Genomic DNA, 17524 nt, shown 5'->3' on the forward strand with positions numbered 1-17524 from the left:
CAATTTTGCACATGCAAGTTGTTATGCATGTACAAAATTTCAAATATGAATACTTAGCAGCTAGTTGTATTTAAACCTCTATTAAATTTCACATGAACTTACTGTTACCTGTTCAGGAAGGAACTGCAAACAGAAATCCCATACTTAGGTTAAAACGTAGGGAAAAATCTCTTTACTAAATTTCCACCTTATGAATTATTTTATAGAAAGCAGTAAGTTCTTTTTCACCAGTGCAGAAGTCTGTTTTAATACTTAATGTCATTGTGGACCTAGTTTTCTCATGGCTTTGCTTTCCAGTTGGTTTGTTTTAGCAATCACAACTTATTTTTGTTCTTTTTCAGTTGAAGAGGGTGAATCTTCAGATTTTGCTTTGACCTGGGACTCATCAGTGACTCAATCAGGTAAATATTTTAGGTTCTTCTGATTGCAAAAACTGCCAGAAAGCTGCCAGGCTTTTTACAGGAACTGTATTTTGTATGTCACATTCCTGTCTCAAATCCAAGACTACCCACTGCAACACAATTTTTATATCAGTTCCATATGGTCAATAAAATCTATTACATACAGAGACTAATATACTCTTATCCTCCAGAGAGCCATTCTTTCTTCTTGTGGGCATACTGAAACGGGTTGTGATTTCTCCAGTATAACCACTTTGAAGTTTTCTGCAATGGGCACTGTTGCACATTCATTCCAATCTAATTACATAAAAGCTGCTTTAGTAGGAATTTTAAACCTCGGTCTCAACTGGAATGTGTGTATTTCTCCTCTCGGAGGAAATTGGAAAGTACTGTCAGGGCTGGAGAATAAAAGTGGTACCTCGCCATGGTAGAAAGATTTAACATTTGAACCAGCTTTTGGTCTACTTGATAGTAATAACACTTAAACATGTGTCTGGGGCTTGTTCATCTGTGTTACATTGATAATTTGAATAAAAAGAGGCTCAAGAAACTGAACAGGATAAAGCAAGTTTGTCTGTAGTTGTGTAATATATATTGATAACACAAACGTGAGGATAAATGTCAGATTAGTTTGCATTTAAAATAACTAGCCACATCTAGTCACTGTTTGTGCCCTCTGTTAAGATATTTTACTGTCTATTATGTCTTTAACACTTATGAAATTCTCAGAATATTTTTGATTTTGAAGCCAATAATTCTATTTCTGCCCTCTCTTCATACTGGACTGCGCGAGGGTATTCTCTTAGAAGCTCAGCAGCAACATGAAAAGAGCTCAGAAACTGAGCAGTAATATGAAAATTAACAATGGTGCTGCATTCCTGGTTAGCATGGGTTTTATAAGAGTCGTGGGGAGACTGACTCACAGGAGACTTTTCTTACTGAAGTCAGCATCTAGCTGGCCTTGAAGGCATAAACTGCCTTTGTGTGGCACTTTGTGGCATTTCACTTTGTACCAACTGCACTTTCTGTTGCGCTGGGTGCATCTTCTCTGGGCGCTATGACTGTTTTGAACAGTTTGTGTTTTCACTAGTCTTTGATAGCAAATATTGCTGCTGCTGCTGCTGCAAACCCCCAGCTGCGATGTCGAAGGCCCCTTTGTGCCTGGAGCTAACGGCGCATGAAAAGAGCGCTCGCCAGCTCTCTTGCTTGACCTTCGTCTCAAACAGCACTGGAGTGGAGTTACCGGTGTTATCTATCACAAGTCTTGAATTTTATTAAATTTAACACAGGCTGAGCTTCAAAACAGCAACAACAAAAATAATGTCTGTGCAGAACGGGAGTTAATTGGGGATTCCTAATGGTATTGGTGACTACGCTGTAAGTAAAAAAAGGCTGTGAAAGGCTTTTCCTGAATTAGTTGAGTCTCCTCAATTTTTCTTCATTTACTCCCATAATTACAGCTCTCATTCAAGACATCGGATGTGGGATGAAATGTATTGTATGTGTGATTTATGGCAGCTGAAGGAAAATGTGTGCTAATTGGGGGATTTTCATCTTAATACATTTAGTAGCTATAGATGTCAATCTTGCATGTGTATAAAGATGCAATACAGTATCCTATCAAGACAGGGTGCGCTGCATGGGACAGAGGTTGGAGGCTGGAATATGACTGAGGAACTACACAGTAAATGCTTAAAAAGCTCTAGTATGTGGTGGTGCGGCTGCGTGGAGTCATTGGCTCTTGTGTGGTGTGCCTCCAAAGCTATATTCGGTAACTGAAACCAGTTCCTCAGTCCCAGTGTGCGAGACTTTCATTATGTTCTTTTATGATCTTCCTGTTTGCATTAGCTCCAGTAGTGTGATGTTGAAGTTCAATAAAGGGTGAAAAACCACTCTTCAACTTCTTGTTTCATGCCCCTTCCTTCCCTGGCCCAAAATGACAAAATTGCCTCACTTTCTGTGACAACCACCCCCCCAAACAGAAAAAAAAATCAAAAGGCCAAACCCAGGACTTGTTAACTCTGAAATATTTGCCAGATGTTTCAAATTAACATATTTCTCTCCCTTCTTCTCCTGTATGTGTTTGTACATCTCTGTGTGTGTGCAAACACATACAAAGTGACTTCTGAAAAATTATGTTGGCACTTTGTGCAGCTGCTGTGGGCCAGGGGAGTGGCGGTCCCAGGGTGGTGTGGTACATAGGGACAGCAAGAACAGGTAGAATGTGATTTTTTTTAAACTTTTTTCTTTTTAATACTAGCAAAATATTTATAAAGGTGCAGTTGTGGGGAGAGAAGGTGCTTTTGCTGCTACTTCTTATTTTGTTTATCAAACCATGATGCTATAGATAGATATAGACGCTATAGTAGAAGCTATACTGGAAATTTTTTTTGTGAGTTTAAGTTGAATCTGCAGTCATGGGGCTTGTCCAGGTAGCTGTGACAGCCATCTGTCCCCAGGTCAGGTGTAAGCATTTGTAGGTGCAGGGCAAAACATGTCAAAACATTGGGGTCCAAGCTCTGTGTCTCATGGTGGATGTCTCTGCTGCTGAAGTGTACTGAAGGCACACGGTTTGTGCACCCCTGACCAGACCATGGCACTGGGCGAGGGGGCTGCTTGCGGGAGCTGCTTAGTGCAGCTCATGGAAATTTGGCAGTGGACACGTTGGCAACAGAAATCCTGCGCTCGGATGGGCCTGTTCGGTGATGGCTTAGCACAGGGCACCATCCTTTTTCCTACAGTAGTGTATGAGCGCAAGATGCTGGCTGTACTGGCTTAACTGCTTGTTCCTGGTAAAACCTGCGAAGGTGAAATGCTTTGCAGGAATCTAACCCTTGGCATAGTTGCACTGAGGAATTTGTTCAAGTACTTTAAACACAACTAGAAGTAGTTCTATGATTTTTTTTTTTTTTTTTTTACAACCACAACTTAAAGGCTGTACATATTAAGCCAGAGATTCAGGAAAATGTATAAGGAGGCAGAGGCTGCCCTCACGCCAGGGTAAACAATCAGGGTGTCCACCAGCCCTGTTTAACAATGGGCATATAGCGAATTTCCTTCCTCTTCAGCTCTTGTAAACATTTTTTTCCTTAATGTAAAAGGAGGAAAAAAAGCTTTTCCTTTCCTCTCTTAATCTGAGGACTTAGCTTGCTGTTAAATAGCAGGTCAGTAGTGTTTTGCTGTGGAAGAGGCAGAGACGCTTTCTGTCCCAGAGGAAGAGCACAGCTGAGTACTCCTTCCCCCTGCTTTTCCCTCTTAACAGCACGTGCAGCCCTTGAAGCCCATCCATCTTGCTCCGAAAATGTCAGAGAGGGTGGGCCGGGCAGGGCTGCCAGGGGGCCAGGCAAGTGCCCGCCTCTGCTTTGCAAAAGGGTTTTCTGCTGCTTCGAAGCCAAAAGGAAAATAAGATTCAATATTTGCAAAGCAAGGGTCCAGCCAGACAATGCTGCATTGCTGTTGTAATACATCACGAGAGTATTATCTTGAGGAGCAACAAGGGACATTTTAAAGAAGTAAAAAGTCTTACAAAATATATAGAGAATTTAAGGCATTTTAAAGACCTATGAAAGCATTTTACATGGGGGTTGCTGGGGAGTTTCTCATTAGCCTGACTGTGAGGCCCCGGGGAATCTTGGCTGAATTGTCTGGGGCAAACAGAGCAGATTCTGTCTTCTCCTTAGGAGCCTGCAGACCTAAAAGCCTGAGTTTTTTTTTTTTTTTATTTTTGTTGTGTCTGCTTTTGAGGTAACTGAAGGTATCTTATTGTTGTATGCAGCTACGAGTTACAAAACTGATCAAGAAAGAGTTTGGGAAATAGGGGACTGTGGACCCATAGCCTGAGTGCTTGGGACAAATGGCACTGGGTACGTCTCTGTGCGCATGTATTTGCAGAACGTGGGGGGATCTTTGCAGTGTTTGCGACTGGAAGGGCCTCTCCAATGCCAGTGCCCAACCATGCATTAGCACACATTAGTACCATTCAGTTATAACATTCCAGAAATCACAAAAATAAATTACGTGTTGGTATTCCCCCCCTTTCCCTATTAGCCCCAGATTTCCTGTCCCTGCCACCAAGCTCGCTGCAGCAGCTGGGCATGCGTGTGAGGGATGTGTTAACAAAATGTAGCATGGGAAGAAGAACGCCACAACATTTTGGGACAGACATTTGATGTTTTGCCATTAAGAGTTCTCCCACATACTTATTTAATGCAGTACACTACTTTAGATTTTTAATTGCCTTCTGCAATTTCTTTTACAGTTTCCCTCCTTTAAGGAGGAAAAAAAAGAAAAGAAAAGGGGAAGCAGCAGTGTTTGAGAAATGAACCACAAAATAAAAGAAAACCACCCTGTGGTCACTCCTTTTCCTGTCTCTTCCGCTTTGCATGGTGTCTCCCAGCTATGTAAATCACAATTTTCACTGGTATCTTCAGAGGAGCAACATCTTGATGCGGTTTGGAGCCTTGTTTTTGCTCAGGGCTCCCGGAGCCCATGCTGGGATGTTTTTAATGCCGTCTCTGCTGCTTGGGGCTTTGCCTGCCCATTCCCCCCTGGCTGTTCCCTGTGCCCTCCTCTACCGTTGGTCTGATGATCCTGGTGCTGCTGCTGTCTGCTCCCCAAGTGTTGAGGGTTTCTCTTCTCTAACTGTTTCGTAGGGTTGGCTTTAATTTTGGCTGCCAAAGGAGCAAAATGGATGAGAAAGCCAGGGTCTCATGAAGCGAACTTGCCCCTGCAAGTATTCATACGTTAACTTTTCCCCCTTTTCTGTTTATTCAGATAAGCTACAGCAAATGTGTTCTCCTTCCTCACCTTTCCCTTTTTGGAGGCCTGTTTTGGCCACACAAAGTTTGTTGTCCCCTCAGCAGTCCTCCAGCACCCTGGGCTTGCACACCCTGGCACAGTCCACTGCCCGGTGCCCACCAAGGCCACCGTCCTTGCAGGACCCCGTGCCCTGTGGTCTCACAGTACCCAGGGCTGTCCCTGCTCTCTGCCCATGTCCCCTTGGCAGGTCCCCCAGAGCCCCTGCTCTGCTGGTCCTGCTCCAGCTGCACGACTTGCTGGGCGCGAGCTATGTCAGGAGTAAGTCAGGAAGGGCCAGATGTGAGAGACTGCTCTTCCATAGATGCTCAGTTCTTCTTCTCTATTTCTACATGTATTGTGTTTTGTCTTATTTAACTTCTAAATGGCAAAATGCTGAACACCCACCCCCTCCTCCGAACACCATCAACGTGAAATTCTGGGATCTCTGCTACAGAGCATTGAAAAGGTTGGTCGCAATTCAGTGGGCATTAGAAACCTGTTATCTTGCAAGTACTCTGAGATTACCCATCCTGAGTGCCTTCACAAGCTCAGGCATCTTCTAAAAGCCGATTTCATTAGTAAATAAATATGAGAAGATTCTGATTACAGTGTGTAAGGATTTCCAAAGAAATAAATCTTTGAAGTTAGCCAAGAACATGAGAGAGACTGATTACTTTTAGTTGAATATTTTTTCAATATACTATGAAATGTTTGATCTCAACTGGTTGGCTTTCTTATGTTGGTTTTAAAAACAGCATCCTTGTCTCTGCATGGACCTGCAGCATGCAGCCTAGTCAGTATAGTCTGAGGTTCTCAAAATGTTAAATATCTGCTTTGGAAGCAGCCAAAAGCCAAATAAATGCCAACTAGAAATAAAGCTAGGGAGGTTTGTAGCTCTGGCTGCTGCATTCTTCATTTATTCGAAGTTGAACTTTTATTTTCCTTGGTAATGTGTGGGTTTTTACAATGTAACATAGTTATGTGTCCTTTCAGAAGAGGAAAAAAAAATTCTCCTTTCCTCATTGCAAAATTTAATTTTTAACTTCAATCTTATAAATACTGTTTTTTTAAATTTTTTTTTTTTTTTAAAGAGAGTACTTCTGATAGTGTTTTCTCAAACAGAAGGTGAAGTGATAGGAAGTACATGATACTCAGATAATGTGGTGGTGGGTGAACATTCAAGACAGATATAAGATTTTTGGAGCCGGGATAATATAAAAAGAAACAGTATGAGTAATTATAAACCCTTCCCAGGTTACTCTGTTTGTAGGAGCTCATGGCACAACTTTGCATCTGCAGGTGCAAGGGTTTCCTGGGAGCAAGTCTCTGCTCCCAGTGCTCCCGGGCTGGCAGGAAGGGGGATGTGGCACTACCGGAGGAAGCTGTTGGCTGGAGTGACAGGGTGTCTGGGGGGGGGCCCCGAGGTCTGACCAACATCCTGCAGCTGTAGCACCTTCAGGGAAAGGAAAAGTATAAAAAATGAGATTCCTTGCCGCATGTGGTGCCGCACAGCACCGACACGTGCATCTGTCATGGAAACGGCTGCCCCGCGAATCCACTGAGATGTCTCTGGTGGTGCGGCACCATAGGTGTTCCCCTCTTGTTTGGGGAGGGAATCTCCGGCAAGAAGGAGCGATCTTCAGATGCGAACGCAGCATGGGTGTCAGTATTTAAATTAGAAGCACACACCTGTGTATTACAGCATTTCCTAGAAAATACTTACTATTAAAAATGTTAATAGGGAAAATTATAGTGATAGCACAGAGGAGGAGAATTAATTTCCATGGTAAAAGAGGTGAGGAAAGAAAAGCTCATTTCAAAGTGAGCTATCGAGTGCTCTCCCAACCCCATCACCCACCTGTTCCAGGCATTTTAAAGACAGTGTGTGCTGGAAAGCCAATCTGCTTAAGGTAAGCTGAGCAAGCATGGTGTACCGCCTGGTGTCGTTGGTATTGCTGAGCTTCACAATACCTAAAGTCAGTCCCCCTAAATTGCTACAAGCAACATCTGGTAAGGGGAGGATTTCCGCAGGCTGCAGGGTCACAGCCCCTGCCTGGGCATGCTGGGGAGGGGCCATGGACTCATGTGCACTGGGATGCTGGCAGTGCATCACGACTGGTGATGGGCAGCAAGGTTTCAGTCAAATCTGGGAGTGTCTCTGGCATCATTGGGTTAACCTCATCTGCAGTCTTGTGAGCTTGGTGTGTCTGCTGGTATGGGGCCGCTATGGGTTGGGTGATGTTCCCACAGGGTCTTCTGGCAGGGGCACCTTGCCAGAAATACAAATACACCATCGGCATAGACGGTTGCATGTGTGAGTGTCTCCTTCTGGGACTAGCAGGGGACATCCTCCATGGGGTTGCGTCTCCACCTTGCCAACAACGTTTTTTTTTTCTGTGCAACAGAAAGAATTTGCTTTTTACTTAAAGGTGTGCCTGTTGTCACTGGGAGACTGTAACACTGTGTTTCATTTTCTTGGGCTGACTGAAGTAAGTTGTTCACCTTCACGGGTGACCCTCAGGCGCAGCCTTCCTGGCTCTCCATCCCTTGCTCGTGTTCAGGTCTCCCACAGGTATGAACATCCCAGTGAAGGATGCTGTCGTTGAGCTGGAGGGAGCGCTGGAGAGGAGCAAGGCATAGCATAGCACCTTCCCATCTTCTTCACACTCCTGCTTTCTATTCCTATGTTTCTTTCCGGTGATCCTACCTTGTCCTCTCTTGCTGCCCAAATGAAGGGCTGTGATTAGATGAACATTTTCTGTGTTTTTAGATGAAAATTTATCTTTTGTTTACAATAGCCTTCAGGGACATAACTAGCAGTAATGGGCTAAAGTAAAGCAAAGGAGATGCTAGGCTGAGTATCAGGAAACATTTCTCAGTAGCGGGATCTAATAGACTCTGGTATTATCTCCCATCACACTGGTCATTTTCAAACTGGACTGGACAAAGTGCTTGAAAATACACTGTAGGAACGGTCTTACATTAGCAGAGGGGTGGATAAGATCACCTGGTAAGTCTTTCTCATCTCTGATTTATCCAATTCTGCTGTGCTCTGGATTTGCTAATCTCCTGCAGATTTGAGGACAGAAGCAGACTGAATGGTCAGGCAAATTGTGCTTTCTAGAGCTTATTTGGGTAACTATTTTTATGTAGGATCTCAAAGCACTTTACAAATGCTAATTAAGTCTCCCAACCTAGTAGAAAGTCTTCCTTGTGCCCCATGTCCATAATACTTTGTCTCTGCATCATGCACCATGCTGCAGGTCAACCTTCGCAGAGGACTCTGGCTTTGGGACTCAGGGGCACTTGCCAGCCCATCTTGCTTTGAGTTGTTTCTGCAGGTCAGTGGCTTTGCTTTTCCAAGTCTGCTTTGGCTGGCTGGTAGGAGTGAGGGAAGCTGAAACCATGCCGCTGTAGGAAGTGATTGCAATGGGTTTTATCTCTGTGAAATCGGACAGGTGAAGAGTTTGAAGGAAAGTCTCCTGGTGAACAATTTCTTTGGTTTTCACAGAAGCTTCTGTTCTCCTTCGACTAGTTTACACATTGCAGTTGTAACTGGTAGCTCAAAGTTCCCAGCCTGAATAAATGTAAAACAGGAATAGCAGAGTATATTACATTGGCCTGTTGCTTAAATGAGAAAAATCAGTAGAAAATAATGCCACAATGGTGGATTCCCAGTAATCCTTCTTCTTGAGAAAAAAAACCAAATTGTGCCAATCATGAGAATGAGGTTTTATAAACAATGTAAAAGAAGAAAAACAAATGGAATAGACAAGCTCCACTGCTTTGTTTTCTGGGCTGAGTAAGGATGTTGATATGAAACTCTGCAGTGAAGAACGGCATGAAATTTATGATGCTTTGCCCAAATAATCTTTGCTTATTCACTACAGGAAACTAGAATCATTTGGGTTGGAAGGGACCTCTAGTGGGTCTTACTCAACATTGACCTGACTTGTAAAAAGTTTCTGTAACCATTGCCGCCGTATTTTTGGTTAATTTGTCTTGAACTGTTATGCTTATTGTAGACCAAGAGAGTACAAGTATGGTTACGGTAGCATAAGGATGTGTACAAAATAGAAATTAAGGCCAAGTACGCATTAAAAAAAGGATTTTTTAAAAGTTAATATAGCCTAAAATTTCCCATAATAAAAGATACATTTGTATTTCTGTCATTTAAGTGTCCAAAGTAGCCTTTTTCCAGTCTCGCTACAAGGAATTATGATATCATTGTCAAAATAAAGTGAGCTCCTCTCATAATCTTGTATTTGTTGTGTATAAATTCAAATGAGAAAACTGTTAAATGGGACCATTTATAATGAGATTTGAGATACCCTATGGCTCTCACTTTGAGACAAGTGACCTTTGTCTTTTTGGGGGCTGAGTAACAGTGCGATGAAGATTTAATAGATGTGTGTAGAGACCTGGCAATAGATTGGGATGTGCATGGAAGAGGTGCTCAATGCATCTTGCTCTACATATTTTTGAATTCATCACACTTGGGACTGAAGTGCCTGCCTGTTTGCATGTTTTACTAGCCATGCCTCCTTTCTCCCTTGGATGACTTTGGCATTCATTAGTAGAAATTATTAGACAGTCACAAAACACTAAAGAGAAAGGAAAAAACCCACACACTTTGCTTGGAAACACTGCCTGTGTCGCATAAAGCTCTGACAAGATCAAGCCTCTAATTAAATTAGCTGGCACGTGGACAATTCTGTTCCGAGATCTGCTGAGCTAATGTGTATCCATTAGCTCATACAGCCACCAAATCAGAAGTACCAAAGAGACAATTTACATAGGGCCACAAGGATGTTTTAAAAAATTCTGGTGAGTTGTGAATCCTGTAATGTTAATTGCCAGTTAGCACATTGTAATTGCTGTAATTATTTGCAAGTAAAATGATGTAAGGGACTTAACATTGTACTTTTCTTAACACTTCACATGTTGGTGATCCACTAAATCTCCCACTTAGAGTTTTGCTGGTTATTTTAAGAGCTCGACAGCCACTTGCTGAAGTCTGATCTCATCTGCCAGCTTGCCATTCTGCCTGTTGTCTTTAATGCTGAGCAGTGGCTCTCTAAAGTCTTTATTAAAAAAAATGCAATAAAATAATAAATGTGAATGTCTGCTGCTGACCAGTGAGAGTGTAGCCAGCCCTGCAGCCGGCTGCACTGGAGCCCAGCTGGGAGAGAGCCCTCAGCACAAATTGCCAGCCTATTGCCTCCCACTGCCATGCTGCAGAAGTGGGCCAAAAGCTCCTCCGTATGGGATTAAAGGGATGTGTAATAGATTAAAGATCAAAAATGTTAATTAAGAAATGGTCTTTTCTAATAAGATGCCTTCAAGGGCACGGTACCAAAAATGAGGCAATATCTCATTTTGGCAACAGTGCTGGGGCTGTAATGAAGCTGGAGCGTGGGGGTAAAGGGAGAAGGAAGGGACGCCTCCTGTTCAAGGCATCTCCTTCAGAAGGGGTAAATCAATTAGTAATAAAAATGTAAACACGTAAGTCAGAATGACATTACTCTGAATGCCACTGAACAACGTGTGGATTTAGACGTATGCTTTTTAGCTTGGTGTTTCCTTGAGGATAAGTTGGCAGTTTGTGACTGATAAAGGAGGACTCCTTCAGCTTAGCGGTATTTAAGCAGCAGCATGGTAATTTGGCTGAAAATAACCACTCTTATTGGAAGCTTTGATGCCTTTGAAGTGAATCCATGCAATATATTTTCCTGATGTAATTTCCTCGATATGGGAACCTTTGTTGCACCTTTGTTGCTGGATTGAAACTCGTAGGCGCTATGTTTGGGGAAAGGCTTATTTCTCTTCAGAAGAGGGAAGAGCCACAACTCTGAGCTCTCATATTCCAGGCTTCTGGAGCAGGGAGAAGTTTGTATTTTACAAATAAACTGATATGCAAGTGTTACTTTTGTGTTTCAAACCCACAAAGTGCTTTCAAGAGCTGTGAAATTTTATTGCATCATTATAACTAAAGAAAACATGCTTTTTCTTAAACTTGAGCATTCTAGTTAGTGACTCCACTGTTACATTTTCTTAGTAAACTCATCAAAACTCCAAAAGGAAAACTCAGATGTTTAACAGCACTTCTCCTTGTGGTGGGGTGATGGGATTTCACATCGCACTTCATCCCACACTTTCCCCTCTAAACGCCTTAATGCAGAAAGCTGCAGTATTTCTGAAGTGAGTTATTTGCTAGCATAGAATGGAGAGACCCTGTAGGCAAATTTCTTCCCTCTTGGTTGGAAGCTTTCACTTGGATAAAGAAAACCACTGGCACGGTGAGGCTCTCTGCGTAGTGTGTGTATGTGTTTTAAGGCTCTGGCTGTTGTTTGATCCGAAGCTAGAGAGATTTTCAATTTGAGAGAAATGTGGTGGGAAGACACTCACTGGTCGCGTGCCTCTGTGCGTGGCGAGCTGGGGCCGACTGAAGCAGCCTGGCAGAGAAAAGTTCTCCAACAATGGTCTGAAATTTAGATTTGTTGCTCTAGCTATGTGTATTTAATCTTAATCTGTTGTGCGACTCTTTAGCAGAAAAGAACGTTTGGAGGAGAGGGGTGAGTGAAAGACAGCGGCTCTGCACTACCTGCTCACCTGCAGCCCCCAAACAAAGTGGGGAAGCGGAGCGTGGTGTCCACATCCTTGAGGGGCAGAGGGATGGTTTTCCCTGGGTCTCGTTTAATTGAGAGGGGGTTCAGAGCCCTCAGAGCTGGGCACGGTGTAGAATTGTGTTTATTGGTATTATTTAGCTTGGATGGGGGCTAGAGGCAACTTAAATTAAATGATACTAAATTCCTGTGGCCTGATTTTGTCAGATAAGTGAACACAAATGGAAATAGTGGTTGTTGCCATCCACAGAAAGAAAATTGGAGAACTATTTCTTATCCAAGGACTTCAATTGGATGTTTTCACAGTTCATAAAGGTATTGTTTTGACAGACTGATTAGTTCTATCTTTACTTGATTTCACTCACGGTTTTTGTTAAACTTATATGTGTAACTCGGACTTGAATTAGCCTTCTCCCAAGAAGGGCTATGTCAAGCCATTCTTGCTGATGCATCAAGGAGATACAACTGTAGCAACAGAAAGATCATTGCCTCTGTCCTTATTATGAAGTTAATTTAAAAGTCTCAAAGTAATTTTGTACTAGGCAATTCTGAAGACAGTGTTCTGAAGTTTTCCTCTCTGTAATTTTGACAATACTTAAAAAAGATATATGTAGTCTGTCATTCTTCTTTCAGTGACAATAGGGAAGACTTCGATTTTGCATTGTTGATTTCATCAAGTAGGTTACATTTGCAGAAAAATGGTCAGTTTGTAATGCTGTCATTAATTTGTACGGAATGTGTGTCCCATATCGGAATCAAGAAAACTTGAACTTAAACTTTGGTAGTTGTTCATATTGGGCTCTTTGCATTTAGCACACAAGTCCAGATGACCATTTGTCCTGTTAAATGAATGAGAAATGTTCTGTGTAAAAAGCATTTGGCTTCTCTTCCTTGATCATATTAAACAAAATACATTTATTGCCAAATTTCCACAGTAACATCCAGGAAGCATATACAAAATCAGCAGGGTTAGCCAGGTATAACTGAGAGTAGCATTTGGTCTATAATCTTATGAAAAAAGGTTGTGCAGTAAAAATGTACTTTTTCTGATCAAGGTGAATTTCAGGCTGAAATCTTGCGCAAGTTAGCTAATAGCTGGATTGGTAAAACATTTTCTGGACAGAATGTTGCAGAAATCGACATTTTTTTTTTTCTTTATATATTGTGTGTGCAGACAGCTGCAGTGTTGAAGACATGAGGAATATCACTTCTGCAAATGCCCTTTGTGTCTCTTGTTTTGTGTTGTGACAAGCAACCTAGATGCTTCTGTATAACAGAATTAAATTATGTTCCATTTTTGACCCTTACTTCCAAAATGTGGTGCTTGGTGTTTATGGTGTTTTGTGTGTGAAATTGAAATATGAATTGGTGTTGCTTTTCCTCCAAAATGGCTTATAAAAACTGGTGAATTTTTAGGGCTTTTTTATATACTGAGGTTGTAAACCTGTTGTATTTTAAATGTCTTTGTGAGTTGCAAAGAAACCCACAGATACACCGCAGGTGCTGTAAGTGTGGCAGAACGATCAGTGACATATTAAATGAGAAAACACATCATAAGAGTTAAGTGATTTTTAGCTTGATGCTTTAATGAAATATTTTAAAACCGTATCTGGTTAATGAACATTGTGGCCAGACTGCATAATTGGCTGAGGATGTAGGAAGTGGAAGCTCTTTAAAAATAAACTCGTAGCTGTGGTAGCTGTAACTGAGGTAGAAGGGTCCAAAGCAAACCCCCAAACCCTTTTCCTACCTCAGCTATGGGGCTGTGGGAGAGGGGCCGCGTGGGGCTGTGGGTGCGGTGGCCATGCCCACATCAGTCGTGGCATTTGGCTGTTGAAGGAGCTGTTTTGTAGGATGAAGTTCTCAAGTGTGCGTCTTCCTACTTGTCAGCAACTAAAATGCAAATTCAGTAATTTAAGGCAAAAAGTTGGGACTGGGCCCCCACAAAGAAATGTGCCTTTTAAAAATGGATAATTTTGTTGTTATTACTACTTTTTTCCTAGTGCAAAATATATAGGGAATGGGGCTGCTAAAGAGCATATCAACTAAATTAGGGTTAATTAGAAGTTCTCCCAAATAGCTGGTGCTTCATCAGCAACAGAGCAGTGTGTAAATAAATCTAATTTCTCTCCAACTAAACTCTTCACAAGCTTAATTACAACAGCAACAATATCTCCCCCCCACCTCTCTGTTTTTCATTAGTGTGAGCGGGTCATTACAAGCTGTATCTGGTGAGGGTTATCATGAGCAGTCCAGAGCTGCACCTTTCACAGGTGTCCTTCGAGGCTGAGGAAGAAGTGGAGGGACTTTCAGTGTATCTGGAATAGCCCAATTAAGGTAGTTTATAAGAAGCTTGAGAAGCAGAAAACACTGATGGAAAAGAAAAAAACACCACTATATTCTGGAGAGACTTTTGTTAATTACATAAAGTATTTCCACTGTTTGGATTATTGGTCATCTTAATTTCTTCCCCTTTATTACTCATTTGCCAGCAAAAATCCATACTTAGGGTTTTATCTGTCTACTTTTTTTTTTTTTCCTTTTTACACCATACATCATCCTCATGGTAGATCCGAGGGCTCTGCCAGTTCCCTGATGCTACGTACCACACTGCTGTCTCCTGCTCCGACAGTCGGGACCTGCTGAATGAGAGGAGTGGTTGAGGGAGACAAGACTTTAAAGTCATTCTAGGTTTAACTCTTTTAAATGTCTTTTCACACATTCTTTACCACATAGGGCTAGAATGGAGAACGCAGGAAGATGTTAGGAGAAAAAGCGTTATCACTGCTAAAAGGATCACCATGCTGGAGGACTGGTGCAGCTCACTTCTTATTCCAGGGATAAATAGCTGAAAACCTCTAGCCAGAAATTAGTTATCACATGGAAAGTACAAGCCTGGGTGCAGGTTTCAGCTGGGTGCAGAAGTGGTCTGCTGAGGGCTCAACTTATTTCATTTGGTGATTGATTCACTGTCCTCTGTGATTTTTTTTCTTTTTTTTTTTTCTTATTTCTAATTCTGTTGAAGACAGTGCATTCCTTATTACACGGTGTCACGTTTCAGCCGATCCCAAATTAATAAATGAGCAGCAGCAGAATAGCACGCAGCACAATTCTAACAGCATGAGCTGCACAGAAGTATATTTCACTTAGCTCCAATTTAAATACTCTGCTTTGCTCGATTTAATTATGTGAAATTACTGAATTAATGGCTTTGTCAAGTGAAACGTGTAGGACTTCAGAGTTTGGTATTAAGGAAAGAAATTAGAAAGGAAATTTGAGGTACATTAATTTTTGCATGCGGGCTCATTTTAAACACAAACTGAAATTTAACTGAGCCCACAGCCCAAAATCACATCATGGTTTAAACCCAGGGAAGAGAGAATGAGCAGAAGGTGGCAGGAAACTTTCTGAGTCGTTTTGCTAATTTGGTTTCCTTGTTGGTTTGTATTAGTCTCCTCGGTGTGTCTGCTGGGCAGGAGAGGTGTTTGTTTGTGCAGCAGGGGCTGGCCACGGTCATGCGGAAGGTAATACTTTTTGCAGAATCCGATGCATCTCTAATAGCTTGGCCACCTGTTAAATACCCTTTCCCGTGCTGCATAATATGACTTTCTTCTGCCTTTTCTGGTTGAGAATCTTGTTAAATCAGTTGCCTTTTTTCACATTCATTAACTGAATTCTTTTGCTGTGGTCTGAATACCTGCACCAAGACATCGTGCCCAGCCTGGTTCTGGTCGTGCAGAGATGCACATGCATAACGAGACCTGAGGGTAATGTGTCTGGAAGCTTGTAAGCCCTACTCTTCTGAAGCCATTTAGACACGTAGGTGCCTAACTCTCATTAATTTCCAATTTCATGGGTTTTTGCTACAGTCCGTTGCTACTCGGTGGGTATTCGGCTCCTAAATCACTTGGGCTGCCTACAGATGTCCCTCCCAGCTCCAGGCAGAGCAGTGTAAGGTACAGTTTTCCCAATTTCTACTCACTTTGCTGGCAGTGCCCAGCTTGGAGGGCTCCCGAGCAGCAGAGGCACGAGCCTCTGCCAGCAGTAACTGGTAGCAGAGAGACACGAGCATACATTTGGGAAATGTGGCTTTTTCCTCAGGTGCGTTTGAAGAACCTTTTTTCCAAAGCAAGCTGGATTTATAGAGAGAAAGTCAGTAAGCTTTTTTCCTCCAAGATGATGTTTGGTATTTGATCAGACCGTAATACCGACAACTAGGTTATGGTCCAGGTCCAACCCTCTATACCCTGGGTATAAACAGGAGTGTTACCCAACCCACAAAACCCAGCCCCACAGAAACCTCTCAGGTCTTTAATCACAGTTTTGAAGGCTTCCAGGCACAGTTATCCCAGAAGCGGGTTCCTCCCACACTCCTTCAGCCGTACATTTGTCATTCCCACTAGAAAACGATCCAGGCAGGTTCTGAGCAAACTGAGACCCATGAGAAGGTCAGTGAAATAATTATTGCTTTCTCTAATTTGCCTAGGCATATATTTCTTCCTGCTCCAATACATTTTTCCCTCTTGTTCCATCTTTTCCCCCTGTATTGATTCCACCCCTTGGTTCCTCACGGTTTGCAGAGTGCTATGGCTCTTTCCTTCTCAGTCGTAATGTTTTGGGGGTTTTATGGATATAAAAAGATAAATGCAAATGCTACCTGTAGGATCCTACAGGTCTGGGTTGTGAAAGGCATGCCTCTTCAGCATAGTTTTTAAACAACTCTATATTCTAAGCATGGGAAGAGTGCATTTTGAACAGAAATATATTCAGGGATGTAAGAGGGTATTTCGTATTGAGGCCTTGCTCTGCTTTCCTGTTACATCTCGCTCCCATGTGCATACACTGCAGGCTGTTACACACCAAGGATGGGAATCTTCCGGGGGCCAGAACTTAACCTGCAGAAAGGATGATTTGAAGTCCTGGACCTTATAGAGGAACAATAAAGGAATCTGCATTTTTAATTAAGCAAAGGGGATTCAAACATTGAAATACATAGTCACATTTGTTGCTTATGGTAAATGACATCACCCCTAATTTTTCTCTCTTTAAAAATCAACAGGTTTATTTTAATAAAGAGTTCCAGCAGCTGCTATTCTGAGCAAACCAGTCAATACCTTATGTTTGCATTTGATACGCAGCTGCAATAACAAGCCACATGTGAATTTTATTAAGCCTTCTGAATTTTCTGTCTGGTCAGGTAGCTATAGATTTAAGTTTTACTTTAAGGTGAAGCCAGATATCTGTAAAAAAAAAAAAAAAAAAAAAAAAAAAAAGGCGTCGTTCACACCATTTCCTTAAAAACAAAAAAAAAAAAGTTTTGTTATGCCTATGAATTAAAATGTGATTAAGGTGTCCTGTGTTAGGTGTGAGTGGGATTCCATAGAACTGTTGGAAACAGGACGCTTATCTTCAACAGAGACTTGAAAAATAATAAGTTGAACATTATTAAAATATTCATATACCTAAATAAAATTAAAGTGCTGTTTTTGTGCTGAAAATTTACATGGATTTCATTAGATTACGATGCTCAGTATTATTTAACAGTTGCATGTCAAAGAGTGAAAGTATGTTTTTATGAAGAAGTGTACCTCATTTTGAAGTTAATACTTGCTGCATACTAATTTCCTTGTGCATATAAATGAACTTCAGATCCGTTTTGATTTGAACCTCATTATTGGGACTGAAGGTGGCAGTTACTCC

At 41.9% G+C, this 17524-nt stretch overlaps 1 protein-coding gene across 1 annotated transcript in view; it reads left to right on the top strand.

The window, feature by feature from the left end:
• Positions 1-347: 347 nt before the first annotated feature.
• Positions 348-17524, top strand: part of ZNF423 (zinc finger protein 423) — a 193280-nt gene continuing 176103 nt past the window's right edge. Inside the window, exon 1 of the mRNA XM_010585027.1 lies at positions 348-401. The gene's annotated coding sequence lies outside the window, so the exon portion shown is untranslated. The remainder of the gene's footprint in view (positions 402-17524) is intronic.

Source organism: Haliaeetus leucocephalus, unplaced genomic scaffold (genome assembly GCF_000737465.1).
Source record: "Haliaeetus leucocephalus isolate CR32 unplaced genomic scaffold, Haliaeetus_leucocephalus-4.0 Scaffold92, whole genome shotgun sequence".
Lineage (NCBI taxonomy): Eukaryota > Metazoa > Chordata > Aves > Accipitriformes > Accipitridae > Haliaeetus > Haliaeetus leucocephalus.